The sequence below is a fragment of the Rhinichthys klamathensis genome, unplaced genomic scaffold (assembly GCF_029890125.1).
Source record: "Rhinichthys klamathensis goyatoka isolate OS25496 unplaced genomic scaffold, OSU_Roscu_1.1 h1tg000068l_1, whole genome shotgun sequence".
In the NCBI taxonomy this organism is placed as follows: Eukaryota; Metazoa; Chordata; class Actinopteri; order Cypriniformes; family Leuciscidae; genus Rhinichthys; species Rhinichthys klamathensis.
This window is the reverse complement of record NW_026606611.1, coordinates 1477122-1494140: the sequence shown is the minus strand read 5'-3', so window position 1 is coordinate 1494140 and position 17019 is coordinate 1477122. Positions and strand designations below refer to the sequence as shown.

At 37.2% G+C, this 17019-nt stretch overlaps 1 protein-coding gene and 1 long non-coding RNA gene across 3 annotated transcripts in view; one reads left to right on the top strand and one right to left on the bottom strand.

The window, feature by feature from the left end:
* The window catches only part of stox2b (storkhead box 2b), a 78146-nt gene that overhangs the window by 24329 nt on the left and 36798 nt on the right, over positions 1 to 17019 (bottom strand). The gene's annotated exons all lie outside the window — the stretch shown is intronic.
* LOC130084773 (uncharacterized) overlaps positions 4075 to 17019 on the top strand; it is a 143165-nt gene continuing 130220 nt past the window's right edge. The window contains exon 1 of the long non-coding RNA XR_008807063.1: positions 4075 to 4848. This is a non-coding gene — a long non-coding RNA (uncharacterized LOC130084773). The remainder of the gene's footprint in view (positions 4849 to 17019) is intronic.

The following is a 17019-nucleotide window of genomic DNA, read 5'->3' as shown; positions in this document are numbered from 1 at the left end:
CTCCACTGGGCGGGGCCACAAGCTTGTTAAAATTAATCGAAAGTGCCCCTCTCAAACAAATATCAATGATAATATTGTTTTCAATAAAACAAAATGCATTTGATTATAATTAACATGACAATGTGACAAAATTCACGTTTACTTGTATGTTTCTGTCGGTTTGAGCTGTCGTTGCCATGACTCGTTGCTATGGGTTGCGTCACTTGCGTGTCTTGCATCGGACTCGACTGAAGGGGTCAGTCTCCGTTTTCGAGGCCGAGGGTCAGTAATGTGGACGGCAGGAGCGCATAATCGTTGCAAAAGTTATGCGTTTTAAAACGAAAACGCACTGTACGGCTGGATAGCTCCAATATTGCTCTCAATTTTTGTTGCACCGGTAATGACAGGTTGGGGGTGTAAGCTAGCGGGAGAGACAGAGCTCTCAGCAACGAGGTGGGGGAGGGTCATCTCCGTGCCAACGGCTCCGCCCACAACGCAGAGGCGAATTGCTAATGAGCTACTGCCGATCTGCTGAAGCAAAGTCCCAGAAAACGGCACAGGTTTTGTGAGTTTGGCTAAAAATGGTCATAATCATAATTTAAAGACCACTGGGGATGTTTACAAATAGCTCAAAATATGATCGGAGTGGGACTTTAATGTACTTTTTAAAAACTTTGTTCAAATAATTCAGATTTTTTTTATCATGGTTTCCACAAACATATTAAGCAGTACAACGGTTAACATCGATAATGAATCAAATGTTTTTTTGCACAACAAAAAAAGTTTCAGTTTTCTGGATATTATTGTTGACGATTTGATATGATCCTGCTCTTTTGGCAGCAGGCTTATTTCACGTAAACAAGATTAGACCACGTCTTTTTAAAGGTGAAAGTCTGTCTCAGCCATTGCTACTTTCTTACAAGATCACCCTATTGAACCAGGAAAATGAATAATTAAGAATATAAATGTAAATATATTATATACATAATAATAATTGTAATGTTGTGTAGTCTGTAATGACAGAGAAAGACAATTTTACTCAGAGCTTTATCTGCTTCACGAGTAAAATTAAATGAATTGCTCATTACAATCGGCTATTCTTGACATAAAAAAAAAAGTGTAAGGCCTGTACAAATTCTAGAAATCGTGAAAAATTTAAATAATTAGCATTCGTGTAACAAACATTAACACATTTTATTTATCTACTAGAACTTATGTCATTTAGCCTGCTTGGCTGTTTCCTTTTTTAAAATGATTTGATTTTATTGCTGTCTTGACGCCAGCCAATCACTGCATACATGATAGATACAATACACACGTGTTAGCCACCAACATGGTGACCATCAGAACATCCAAGCAACATCCTAAAAACCACTTAGAGGACCTAAGCAACCCTATAATAACAGCAACTTTAACACAGGCAAAAACCACTCGCATTTTACAGAACTTTTTTTTTTATCTCGTTTTTAATAAAAGCTTAAGATTGCAAGCTAAAAAATCCCTCAACCGTTTTATTGCAATTGCAGTCTGAAATTATGATTTAAAATGTTAACCTTGGCACAAAACCTGTGCCAGAGAAAGTAGGCTAACTGACAAACCCACAAACTGAATCAGTTCAGGGGGCTGGACCTGTGTGATAAGAACAAGACTTTAAAGAGAAATATTCAGTTAATCTGATACAGCCTGCTGCCTTTCATAAATTACAGACACAAATTAGACCGTTTAGTCCTATATCAATAGATAAATGTCCATGCCGACAACAACTTCCCCCATAAGTATTAAACAAATAAAAGTTACAAAAGTGCACTGTTGCTTTAAACATTATAACACACATGCTCCACACACACACAAAGCCCATCACAGGTGTCACTGTGGCATTCAGTGTCAGGATATCTGACAGGAGTGACCAGATGCCACAGCAACAAATCATCTTATAACTTGTGTTGGTGGGTTGGGACTACATGAGATGCTATGTTTTATTAGAGAGACGGTTAAATCCTTAAGTGGAGATAATCTTCTAGAAAAATAATTTTGTCAGATTATTAATTTTTTTCAAATATGGCCATGTACAAAAATTAAAATGCACCGAAATTAAAATTCTTGGATGCAACCAAAAATTGTGCACACATTGGCTGAAAAACCAATTAAAGAAAATTATTTAGATTTTCTTTCATTCAATTTTCATTAGATTAATTAAATTTGCCAAAAATGAATTTGTGCAATTAAAGACGAGTCTCTTTTTCATGTTAAAATTATCCCAGCTACAACTCCGTCAAGTCAGTCATACATCGATTTCCCCAAAAGTGTAAACTCTGGGACAGAAACCTGTTTGAAAACAGACATTATAGTTGTAATTCCATTTGTGATGCTAGTGGAAGAGAAACGAGTCGACACACTACACCTTTAATTACGGATACCAACTGAACATTAGGCCTAACTCATGCTGTTCATGTTATGTCGAAAAGATTGTATTTACGGTTGTAGATTTTCTTTAAGCCCCGATCTTTACGAGTTGGTGGCGTGTCAATGAAAAACATGGTGGAATACCACAATATTTATAGGTATTTACCATTTAGCAGTGACATTGTCAGGCTTTTTTATTTACAACAAAATAAGCTAATTCCCTGTACAAAATATAATAGCGCTGTAATATATCAATATCATATGTAACGCTAAAGTTCACAGTGGCTTCATAAATTAATAAAAAAAAAACTGTAAAAAGCAAAACACACCTGACAACGCACATTCTTTGTTCTTCATTTTCCAGAAGTAGAGTTAAAAAACCATGTGTAGTTAATTAAGAGAAGGTACACAGCCATCTTGCTCCGACGAAAGTGACTTAAACGCACCTGACTTCGTAAACACGACTTCTCAACTCTTAAATACGAACTTCCCAGGAGGACTTGAACGCACCATAATTCTCTAGTTACTGTTGGTTGTAACACTAGATGGTGGTAACGGAAAGTCTAGACATGCAGGGTAGTGAAGTTGAAAGTGCCACAGATATGAAAGAATTCCAATTTTTGGCTACTTCAATCTTGCGTCTCGTCTCCAGGACGGATCAAAACATTCAAAAAGCTGTCAGGCGGCATTTTTCCCCCCAATTCGTGTGGCAGCATGTTTATGCCCCGTGGATCTGCCTGACTTCAATCACGGCACAACCTAAATGAATGAGATGTGTAGCCTCTTAGAAAACAGAAGCTCAGACTGTTTGGCACGTCTTCCACACACACACACAAAAAAAGACTTGGTTTCATGGCTCAGCTCAAGGGGAGACATCAAAGAAAACTAATTCTAGCTAAAAAAAAATGACTGCCCTCCATATACACTCTACAGATCACTTCAGCATTACATCTGTGATGCAATTGGAGCTGAAAATGTCGAAATCGGCCCTAAGTTTTAAATATAATACAGAAATCATTGGCTTGTGAAGGTTTTGATGTGAATGATTACAGCTGTATTGCCAATACCCCACAGTGCAGCAGGGGCTTCCGTTAGCGGCTTTGTCATTCAAATTGAACCCATTCACAGAGCGAGTGCTATGGCAACATTAAACAAACAAACTCAACCAAACAAACACACGGGCTTGATATTAAAGACCCAATTAAAATTGGATTTCAGTCCATGTCTATTAGCTTTGAGGCCGCCTATATGCTAGTACACACATTTAAAATGTAACATATTTTGGAAAACACACCAAAATATTGATGACTCATGCTTCATTATGCAGACATTTGTCAGTCAATCATATACTCTCATGATGTGCTTGTCAGAGTGACATCACTATACCTGTTCTGTTGCGTGACCCTGAGGACATGACACCTGATACTCCACCAATGGTGTGCAAACACTAAGGAAAGGTGTGTATACGATTGTGTGAGAAGAAGCGTTTACATTGTTCTCACACCATTAAAATAGATCGGATCACTATGTACCAAAAGACACTTTGATGAAGAAAGGCCCTAAACAAAAGAGAAAACCAATATAGGTTGATAGATTTTTATTTCAAACCACATCATTTTGACAAAAGTATGGATAAAAGCAATGTTTGAGCAATAAATGTTTGTTAAAGGATTAGTTCACTTTTAAAAAAACTTTTGCTGATAATTTACTCCCCTTCATGTCATCCAAGATGTCCATGTCTTTCTTTCTTCAGTCGAAAAGAAATTAAGGTTTTTGATGAAAACATTCCAGGATTTTTCTCCATATAATGCACTTTACTGGGCACCAAACGGTCCAAGGTCCAAAAGACAGTTTCAGTGCAAACTGCAAACTGTTCAAATGGTTTTAAATGACACCAGACGATGAATAAGGGTATTATCAAGCGAAACGATCGCTCATTTAAAAAAAAAAAATAACAACGTTTAAGTTTTATAAGCTCACATGCTCGCCTTGCTCTGTTCTGTGTGACTCTCCTGTTCGAACTCGTTCATCAAAATGAACAAATCTTTTTCCGAGTCAATTCGTTCATTTCGGTCGTTAAATGAATCAAATGACTCGAAAAAAGATTCGAACAGGAGAGTCACGAACGTGCATCACAGAACAGAGCAAGGCGGGCATTTGAGCTTATAAAACTTAAACTTTGTTATTTATTTTTTAAATGAGCGATCGTTTCGCTTGATAAGACCATTATTCATCGTCTGGAATCGTTTAAAGCCCTTTGAACAGTTTGCACTGAAACTGTCTTTTGGACCTTGGACCGTTTGGTGCCCAGTAAAGTGCATTATATGGAGAAAAATCCTGGAATGTTTTCATCAAAAACCTTAATTTCTTTTCGACTGAAGAAAGAAAGACATGGACAACTTGGATGACATGGGGGTGAGTAAATTATCAGCAAAAGTTTTTTTAAAAGTGAACTACTCCTTTAAGGTTTGCTTTGAACTAGTGCTGGTCGATATGACAAAAAAAAACACAAAAAAAACATCTCTGTACTTTTTTGGTTGAACGGCGATATATAACTATGTATTGTCTTGGTTTTTCTATTAGGATTTAAAAAAAAAAAAAAAAAAAAAAAAAAAAATCCACGTCCTGCCCAATAATGTCCTACAAACAATGTCCATATTTGAGGTATGAAACCAAATATAGTGAATGTAACAGGCTATGATAAATAGCCTATTATGTGCAAAAAAAAAAAAAAATCACATTACATTCTAACATTATTTTTTACATGGTTACATTATTATTACAATGATTTTATTTTTAAATTCTCTAAAATAAAAATTAAAATAAAAACAAAAGTACAGACTATTTATATTAGCCTATATTAGAATTATACCTGTGAAATGCAAGTTGTGCACTGTGGAAAACCCCACATCTCAAATGCATTAAACAGCGCAAGTATGTATCTGCCAGACTCAGCACATATTTCTGTCAGAGCATCTGACGGGGCAAGCCGGAGCCGCTTTAAACTATACGTGTTAACTATATCTTACCAGTTTTTTTAAGCCCTTACAAAGCATGGCTCATGTTTAGGACAAAGTAAATTATGCACCTTCCCCGTAGCAGCTCATTCTGCGTCCTCCGCTATTTTTCAGATGTGCTCGTATCAAACTACTGTATATCGATATAAACTGTATTGCCTCATTCCATATAGTTTATAAAAAGCAATATATAAGATATAATTGATATACCGCACAGCCCTACTTTGAACCCTATCTAACATGCTAAGGGCGAGCTTGTACAGCGCTGTCAAAAGAAATGTTGAAATAAATGTATTCGAAAACGTTTTGCAGTTTATTTAGTAATTGTTTAAGGCCATTTCACAATTTCCATCATCATACAGTCCCCAACCAAACCTTATGAATTTGAATAAAAAAATAATAATAATTCACATTCCTGCTAGTGCTTGCTTGTCCAAAACTCTCTAGATTCTAAACTGATTCTGTCAAAAGGTTAACTCCATAAAAGTAAACATTGTGAATTATACTCAAGACATACCGGTACTAGTTTCATTTGACCCAGAAGTGTAATGCGTAGGGCTGATAATCAGATTCAGCACAGAACTGAGGATTTGACTCCTGACGCTCTAGAGTTCCGGATTATAAAACGCTCTAATCTCTGTGCTAGTGCTCCGTATCTCAGATGACAATTTGGGTCTTTGGAGTGTATGTCTTTGATATCTAAAACAACAGAATCAACCAAAGTAAAGTTGCACATAAGCTATTGCACATTTAATTGAATTCAAACACGTGTGAGATATTTAGACATTCATACAGACATACAGTTGGATGCGTGATACTAAATGCAGGGTGTTAAGCTGCATGCTCTCACACACACACTGATTCCATCCATCATTTAACAAATGTTCTCCAGTGTGTTGGAGAGATAAAAATATACACTGAAATGCACAGGGCAAATCATGTACACGCAACAAACACTCCACATAAACCAGGTCAGAACACCAGCAGTTACACACCGTGCCATTTCCTCTTAATATCATTTAAAGGGGTCCTATTATGCTTTTCCATTTTTTCCACTTTAGTTAGTGTAATATTGCTGTTTGAGCTAAAAAATATATATATATATATATATATATATATATATATATATATATATATATATATATATATATATATATATATATATATATATATATATATATATATATATATATATTTATTTATAAAAGATATTTTAACAGAATCCACTTTTCAAGAACTACAACCAAAGGCTCGTTTGGACTACAACACGATTTTTCCGGACTTATGAAGATCGCTCACAGAATACGCAAAAAAGGTGTCAATTAGGCTACTGTTTGGATTACCATAGTTTTCCGACAAATATCACGATTAAATGGTGTATTATAACTAAGGGTGTCACGATTTCGATTTTAAATCGAAATCGATCGAAATTAGAAAAAATTCGAATCGATCGAATAAAAATTTGGAATCGTCGATGCTGCCACGCCCCCATGTCACGTCCGGTCGGCGTGCCAAGCGGGAAAAAAACACGCGTGTTGAAAAGCTGCGAGTCTATGGTCAACCTCCTCTAACTTAGCTACAGCCATTCAAAAGATAGCATGGCAACTGCAGATGCAGGAGACCCATCGACAGAACTTGAACCCCCTCCTCTTTCATTGAAGTCGCAGGTGTGTAAGTTTTTTGGATTTCCAGTGAGTTATGTTGACAACGTTCGCGCTTCAAAAAAGCCACAGTTTACTTTGCAGACATCCCAAGTCTCGCGGAAGTTCCTGGAGTCTCCCGCATATTGATAGCGGCTCCCTGATGCCCGCAAATTAGTTAAAATCTCCCGGAATCTAGAGTGAGCGAGCGACAACCCAGACAACTTCCGGCAAATTTAGATTTGCTCTGAAAGTTAGTCTGGCAAAGAGCTCATTCAAACCCATTTCCAATCCGTCGAAATCGCGGCACCAATCAGAAACGTTGGGGCGGGCTTTACACGATGACGACAGCACTGGGATTTTGAAGCAGATTTTAGCCTACATTACAAAGATGGATGCCGCCGTCGAACATCACTCGTTCGAATCAGCTATCGCGTCTGTTTTAAGCGATTTGAACGTTTCCTTTTTGTTAAAAAAACGAGCAAAGAACAACACTCGGAGATGTTTCTCCGCCGCTCTGCATAGGTCATCTCCTTCATCGCTCTGATTGGGTTTAGGTCTATCCGCGACGTCCGTTGGTGACGCCCCTCTGGAAATGATTTGTCTATGACTCTTTGCCAGACCATAACTCAGTTACAACTGAGAATGGTCTGGTTTTAACCAGGCTAATGCTTGTACTGTCTGTGAATGAAATCCATTCTGCACGATCCTCTTGTTTGTTAACATTATTAATATTATTATTATATGTTAACAAATTATTATCATTAAGAACAAATTATTATTATTATTATTATTATTATTAAGAAGTCTAAAACAGGCTTGAATTGTTTTGAAATTGACACCATCCTTAATAGGCTGTTATGAAGGGGCGGGACACTTCCCGAACGCGCTAAACGGAGTCAAAGCGCACTGGGCCAATCACAGCACACTGGGCCAGCTAACCAATCACAGCACATTTTGTATTTTGGAAGGAGGGGCTTCGTCAAAACGGCGCATTCGCCAAGACTGGGGAAAGAGGAGCTGTAATAAAGTAAAAATACGTGAAAAATAACAAGTCAAGCATGAAAACATATTCGAGTACACCCCAAAAACAAAATCAAGACTTTGTAAAAGAGCATAAAAGGATCTCTTTAAATAATCATACAACAATTCTGATAATGACATGAAAGAAAGATTAAAAGGAACAGTTCACCCAAATCTGGAAATTATTCACTCACCCTGTCATTTCAAGTTCCAAAATTACAAGAAAAAAGCATCATAAAATTGGTTCACATGCCATTTATGTTAAGTCTTCTTAAGTGATATGATAGATTGAGGAACATAAGGAAAAAGACCTGAATAAGTCATAATTCACTGAAAACCTTGACATGAAACGTGATGTCTGATACATAAATTGTCCTTTGAATTGGATCTTTTCAATTAATTAGTTGATTTAGTTCACTAAACCAGACTGACGGATTCATTCACAACTCGTTTTCAGTCAATGCTAAAATGTTCGTTTCTGGATGAGCAAATGCATTATCACTTATCTTTGATTAAACGCATCTCTTGACTCAAAACAAATCAATAAAATAAACCTCATGAACTAAATATACGAGCAGAGAACAAATTCGTCTCCTCTGCCTGGGTGCTTATGAAAGATTTATTTAGATATTCAAAAACAGACATTAAAAAGTGAGTGTGTGTTGGTGTAAATGTGCGAGTATGTGTGTGTTTCTCCACAGGGGGCATTCTTGCATCAGACAGCCGAGGGGCCGTGGCGGGTTAACGGGTTCATTCTGTATCCCAGCATGCTCTGCTGCATCCTTTATGCCGCAGTGTATGTGTGGGAGCCGACATGTCAGAAAGAGATGTGCATATAGGTGTGTGTCCATGTGCGTATGTCAAGTGCAGTCAAAAACATTACAGGAATCTTTTCGCTGATGTGGAACAAGCAAATGATTCTGGTTTAGACACTGAACCCCAACTGTTAACACAGTTAATATCTGATAAAGACAATAGTGACAGAATTGCCAATAATGATTGGTCAGGCCTCGCTCAGGACCTGAGGCAAGAATAGATGTCATGGCACATTAGTCATGGGTCACGACGGTCAACTAATCAACTGTGTTGCCAAAAATTGACTAGTCAATTAGTGAACTCAACTGGCTTATTTAGATTTCTTTCTATAGTATTCCATCCATCCATCCATTTACATTACATTACTATACTACCATTTTATAAGAGAGCATAAGAGACTTTTCAAAGGAAAGCTACAAATATTACTGATCCTGTCTGTCAGTATGAACACCTTGAACTGAGCAACTGCTAAAACATTCTCAAAAATGCAGATTTCATCTGCCTACTGTAGCAACAAATCCTAAAGATCTAAGAGCTCAGATCAAACCAGTCACTGTCTGCTCACAAAGCCAAAACACCAGTAAAAACATCTGGAATAAAAGACTCTCAGACAGAGCTTCAGTAAATAAATATTCATTTAAATGAATCAGTCATATGAATTATGACCTCATTACACAACACATAAACAACTAAACTTAATGTTTACCAAATGTAATTCAAGATCTGAAATTCTGTGGGTAGGGCACTGTAAATATCAGGGAAATGCAAAATATTTTCACAATCAACCGGACAGTGGGTTGTCTAAAGTCGAGCGTAAAGATGTCCGTCTCACAGACCAGTAAAAAAAAATAAAAAAAAGTGAAGCCTGAAAGCAAAAATGTGCATTTAACTTCTATATTTTTTTAGTGCTGATCATTTAAAATCGACTTCAACTTCTCAGAAAGGGTTTTGCTGTTTAATATTTACAGTTTAGCAAGCTAAAGCACAGCATACTAAAACCTTCTCAGAGTAGCAGCATCTCTGAATTCATTCCCCACCTCCAATTTAATATTAAAGATAAAAAAAAGAAAAGATAAATCAGTCAAATATCCTGACCCACCCCAAATTAATTGTCAAAACTGATTTAACTCAAGGCATCGCCTCACCGGGACATGTATCAAACTGAAGCGTTCTTTTAGTTAAATGGCAATAAGCATGACATACCCCAAAATGAATGCTGTCCTTCACAGTGCAATAAGCGGAGAAAACCACAAGGGGTTCTGGATGTGTTTGAAGTTTTACGCTCTTTCATTAGAAATGCATGCCTGACACTGCACAGCCCTTCTCGAAAGGAGGTGATGACGTTAAAAAGGCTTTCTATCCCTCCATTCTTGTCGCACAATCTGCAATTTACAGCCTGAACTGAGTCTCAAAAGTAAGCTTGATGAATGAAAAGATTGAAAGAATGCTTGAGACATAAAAAAGGCAAAACAAGGAGAACAAATAAAAGAAAGTACATTAGTAGGCTGAAGTCATCTTTAAAAGTTCAAGGTTAACAGCTTCAGTCACTCACTGAAATAACTGGAAGAAAAGTAAAAACTGTGATTATAAATGCCAAAGGGCTGCATAGCAGATTTGAAGTTAGCTGGAGAACTCGCAGTGGCTCCGACGTTGGGGCCCACAGACATCTTACAGTGTACTGAGATTGTGTCAGATAGGATACGAATAGGAAAAGGACAGAGAAAATATGTGAAAGACTGTACAGATCCAGGAAAAGGCTAAGGCTTTTAACACCGGTGATTACTGTTAAAGAGAATTCATAGCAATGGGTTATCAAATCAAGCTTTCCACTCAAATCCAATGTGTGCTGCTTGATGCTCCAATTAGTCAGTTTTACAATATACTAAGAGTATTGTTTTAAAGAGCAAATGTTATGACCCATTTTATTTTACATATAAATAATATAGAACAGAGATTTATTTAGGTAAGGACCCCCAAATATGACAATCCTCTTGTGAGGGACCCTCTTTTTAAAATATATGAGGGTAGCTATACATTTCCATGTATAAATACTCATTTATACAGTGAGAAAAAGAGGATGTTTTATATTATAAGAGCAACAAGCTTTTATATTGTCGTTCAGGGTTTTTCCTGCATTAAAGTGGTAACGCTTTACAATAAGGTCTCATTCGTTAACATTAGTTAATGTATTAACTAACATGAATAGTGTGTTTGTTAATCTTTGTTAACGTTATTTAATAAAAAATACAGCATGTTCATGTTAGTTCATAATGCATTAACAAACACAACTTTTGATTTTAATAATGTATTAGTAAATTATCATTAACAAAGATTAATACATGCTGTAAAGGTGCAGTTTATTATTAGTTCATGTTAACAAATGAAACCTTATTGGTTAAGTGTTACCAAAAAAGCTAAGGGTGATAGTGAGTGACTAAGAGAAACTGTTGCATTAAACATTTTTAATTAATATCTTAAGTTAACACTATAACTATGAAAAGTTCTCTCAAACCTTCTGTGGATACGCAGTTTGAAAACCCGATTTAACACTTCACTTAACTTCATACTCTGAATCTGAACTGCCATCACTGCCATCACATGTGAAGGCACTAGCATTGGTTTCGGGATTGAAAGACTGAGAAAGACGGCAAAGAGAGGCTGTTGAGAACTTTGCGACATCTTCAGAATCCAAATAAATCATGGACAATGAAAACATGGTGCAACTGTGTGTGTGATCGAGTGTGTTTGTGTGCACTTGTGTGGTGGGCACATGGCAATTCTGAGCGGCTTGCCAATACTTCAGAGTTCCCATCCAATCAAATGGCTAGAGAAGTGTTCCTTTTCATGGCATCCAAAGCTTCTCTCTAAGAGTCTGGAAGAAAATGCATTGAGCACCAGAAAACAAACACAAAAGCATTAAAAAAAAATGGCAATCAAGCCCAAATAGTCTCCAACGATCAAAACAGCTTGTGGTAAATAACAGTCTCAAAAGCCAATCTGATGAATGACTGGGAATGACTCAGTAAAGGATTTTCCCAACAAATACACATTAATTCATTATAACTGTTCATGACATAGAAATGTTTGATGGTTTTTTGCAAGACGTTAATGGGACGCATATGACAAGAATACTTTAAACTGTGCTTAAGAGAGAAAATATGTAAAAGTTTCTTTCTCAAGACATCTTGGTGTCTTGGTGCTCGCACAAAAGACATTCTCAATACTTATTGGAGTCGTCAAGTTGTGTGGCAAAAACAATTAAATTTTTTCATTACCATTTTCATTAACTCCAAATCGCAAATGATTATGAAAATAAATTAAATAGATCTTTTTTTAACACTTGACAAGTTTGGACACAAAATCAAATAATAAGAGCACAACGTTTGCAGAAACCTTCTGTGCTCATTTCTGAATATCTAATGATCTGTAATGGTTCAACATCATGTCCTGACATGCTTTTGTATAAAAACTAATTACATGTATCAATGCTTAAACTTTCACAAGAACACAATATTCTGATTTTGCCAAAACACTATTTCATTAATTACATCACAACTATGACATGCAGTGAAGCTTAACCTTAAATTAGATGCCAGACAAGTACAAGTAGTTCTTGAGGAAGAAAAAAAAGAGAGAGAGCGGAGCTGGAGAGGTTGATAAGGGTAATTGGTCAAACGCAGTCACATGGTTTACTGACATCTAAGCTGGCCCCATCTAGAAAATCAACTATTGCTCTGTATGCCCTGAACAGCAAGACCAGCTGTTATTTATTTTAGAGCTGTTATGTGACACTACGCCAAGTATGATACCAGTGGGGTCAGATTAGAAACAATGATTGTATACGAAGAGTCAAAGTAAAGTCTGATTGCAGCATTAAGAAGCCTTTCGAGATAAAAAGGTCTCTGATCTGGGCAGTTAGCTATTCAAAATAAATGGCCTAAAAATCAATCTCTTAATATTTTAATGGCAAACTATCAGTACCATATGTGCCATGAAATCTGGGTCTTATTTTTTTTACAAAGTTTAAGATCCCTTAATGCAGAAAATCTTGGAATATTATGGGACATAACGAAAGCTAAGAGTAAGGAACTGCAGGTGGTAAAAGTCTATCCCATAACACAGGTCCAATTTTAGGCATCTACTAAAGCTAAATCTGGGATTTCACCAACATTTAAGTGAATCCCTCTAAAATCCCTGAACTGACACGGAGGGAGCCCTGACATTTTCCATGTGACTAAGAGAATGTGTGTATATGCATGTCCAAAGAGGATCCGAAAGACTAAAGATATGTAGTGGTTTGAAGTTTCCATTTTAGGCTAAAAGATATGATGGGTTTTCCTAAATTAGCAATCCACAAATCTTTCCTCTTCCTCTAGCACAATTTTTCTCCAGGAGACTGCAACCAAAAATGTATTACTTATTGCCTCAAATTAATTACACATTTGAAACCAACACAGACTTCCCTAACATTACTTTCCTAATGACTCTGGGAACTCCTCCAGAAAACCCCCTATAGTCAGTCAGTGTAATTTTGTGCTGAACGATAGCCAGGTAAGATAACAGTAAATCTTTCTCCCAACTCACCCATGACAGAATAAAATTCCCTATAATCGTTTTAAAACTCTTCTTGACTGAGAAAATACTAAACTGGGGAAACAAAGATTTCAGATACTGAAAAATATGATTGGACTAAACAGGAGACAGTAAAAAAAAAAATCGGATAGAAATTCTAAAACTCCACAAAACTGTCCAAGTACAGCTGTAAGTTATCAACCTTGTCCGTCGAGATAATTTGCATGTGGATATTGCATACCACGGCTTCCCCACTGACCTGCACGGATTAGCGCTCCACACTAGGCATGTGTTACTGGAATGGAAATACAGAAGAATAATGAAAGACAAGAAAGCACAGGGTCAAGTTCAGCATTAACCGTAAAGCCAAAGCCTACAACTTTATCTCTAAACAATGCAGATGATTGTGTGACCTTCTCTTAATAGTTTTTACCTTCCCACCCCCAACTAACACTCCTCAACGAGAAAGCAGGCCACAGAAGTCAGGCGGTTTGTACAATCCGCAAGCTCACTCGACCGGCAGCACACCGCCACCACACTAAAAATATCACATAAGCCATGTGAGGAATTCAGAGTCATTTGTTTTTCCTGTGGATTTTAACAGATATCGGGGAGAAAATGCTTCCAACGATTCTTTGAATTACTACAATAAGATGATGATGACATGATGTCAAAGTACTTTATGACCGTTTCTTTCCTGCATGGATAAAATAAATAAAAAAAGTCCAAAAGTGAGTTTAGCAAACCAAAAAAATATGGAATTTGAGTGAGGAACCTAAAAGTAAGAAATGCTAACAAGATTTGACAGATTAGCTTCATCAAGATTATCAATGAATAACAACGTAATTTTTTATTTTTTTTGGTGAAACTTTACAATAAGTTTCAATTCTTTCACATTTCATGCATTAAAGGTGCAATGTGTAATAATTTTGAGTATGTATTAACAGAAATGCAATATGACATCCATAACTATGTTTTTAATAAACCGTAATGTTTTTATTACCTTAGAATGAGTCATTTATATCTACATAACCGCGAGCACCCCTATGGGGCATCCCCTTCTATGAAGGTCGACATATTGTGACGTCATGTTTCTACAGTAGCCGAACGCGAACAAACAACGCTATAGAGCGCGTTTCGTCACTACCTTGAAAGAGAAGCCGCAGAAACCTAGAAGCTAGCCATAAACACCGTGAGTAGTGACTTTTCCCTTGTCAGTGGTGTAAAATATGTAGTTGGATTGTTTCATGTAACTTAGTTCTTCTCCCTCGCTGTGTTATGGCTTTGCTATGTGGGGATAAATGTGCTGGTTACGTTAGTGAGACAGCTGATTAGTAACTTACTCTTGTCATTGACCGTAAAACAGTATGTTACAGGAATCACCAACCCGTTGATCGCAGTCGACAAGTCGATCTTGGAAGCCTTTTAAGTCGATCGCGAAGAGTTTTCAAAATCAGAGAAAAAAAGCCTACACAATTGTGTGTAGTAAATGGTGTCTAGGGGATGCGGAGGCGCGCGCGCTGTTACAATCACGTCATTTTTGCCGCACGCACCTTTGGGCTCATGCAGACGCGTCGAGTTTAAACAAGGCTTTACGATTTAACCAGCTCAGCCACAGTAACAGCTCATATTAGCCAGCTAAACTTTTACTACCCTGTTAGAAAAAAATATATAGTTGCATAGTTTCATGTGGTTATTCTCCCTCGCTGTATTATGGGTTTGCTATGTGGGGAGAAATGTGCTGGTTACGTTTGTGAGACAATCAGCTGATTACTATTATTATATTATATATTAAGACCCTTCATCCTCACCTGACTATGGCTTTGTAAACTTTATCCATGATGTGGTTTAATGGACTGTGGTACAGAAACAGTGACAATGTTACATACTCTTGGCTTACTCTGGCTATTCTCTGCTGTCTCCAGACGACAATATGTTTGTCCCGTTTTAGCCACCGTAGCTTCTTCGGAAGGGAGGGGTGAGCGGTGGGCTGAGCCATTAGTGCAAACTCGCAACCGAACCGCTAGATGTCGCTAAAAATCACACACTGCACCTTTAAATATAATAAGCTAACAATGAACAACTTGATCATCCAAATCACTTGAAATCCATCAGACCACCAGTTTGAGAACCACTGCTTCAAATCTATTAAACGGTGCTCTGATCAGGATTTTTGGGGACGATTACCGATAACTGTAAGCAGTATTGGCCGATACGATCACCGAAATAAATAATACTATTCTAAATGACAATGTATTTGAAGTATAAAAAAATTCAGCGATGACAAAGTATCATGAATTAACAACTCTTTATTTATTGGCAAGCAACGTGCAACATATTCCATTACCTCTCTGAGAGGTGATTAGGAACTTAGAGCTGAACAAATATAGCATTCCTGTGAAATAAAAAATAAAAACAGAAGAGTCTTTATCAACAGAAAGTTGTCATTTTAAGTCCGATTGCATGGATCGAATATACTGATACACATGCAACTATTTCCCAACTTTGTGTGTTCACTTAAGACATTACCAGGGGTGGGTTTACCATTTGTAGGGCCTAAGCAAAGTCAGGACATGAGGAACGAAAGCGCACAGCTGTGAAGGAAAGAAATGCACTCAAATCGCACAGCCCTAGTTTCTTGCCGTCACTGCTGTAGTGTTGCTGTCGTTGCAATATCTCCGCAAAAATGTTGCAAATTTATTGTCCTTTTCAGACACCTGGTAGAACTCCCTGACCGGTGAACATAGTGAAGCAATTTTAGCTGTGCATAGAAAAATGGTCACAACCTTTGCGTCATCCGATTAGCTCTTCTGATCGGCCATTTTAGAGACCACTGATCAAACTATATAAAGCTATTATCGGCCAATAGTGATCGGCGCCCGATCAAATGGAGCACCGTTAAAATCGATGTTTAGTTGGCTCAGGCAAGAAATATATATTTTTTTATAAATTAAAAAATACTGACAAACAATGCAGATATGGTCTATATGCAACCCTACACTATTATTCATAAAATTAGAAGGACATTAAGATTGAAAAGAGCAGATGTTTCTATGATTCCTTCTGATTGCAGAAATCACTAACTGCCGAAACTGCCTCTTCAACATAAACCAAAAGCAGACTTTAAAACCAAAACCAAATGCCAGTGCTTTGATACCCGTCACAAGAACTCTGTAAATAATGGGTTTTAAGGAACTGTACAGAACAATCAAGTTGAGATTCACAATCGTCAAGAGAATCGTCCACCCATTTTAACAATATTTAAAACAGAACATTATTTAACCTTTGACACCCAATGCTGCTAAAGAAAAAAGGAAGGGTCCTCAATCCAATGCAGTTAACCCATCACTATTCAGCTTTACCTCGAGTCTCTGGAACATGGCTTTTTTACGCAGGCCAGAGTAAATTTGAGCTGTGAACCCTCACGCATGTCAACCAATGAACCATAACTCACCTACCACTGACACCAGGTATGGATAGCAAAAACACTTCAGGGAACCAACAGGTGGTGCCCTTCATGTCAAGCTCGGGTTCCCTCCAATTGTTGGCTCACACAATATCTATTCTTG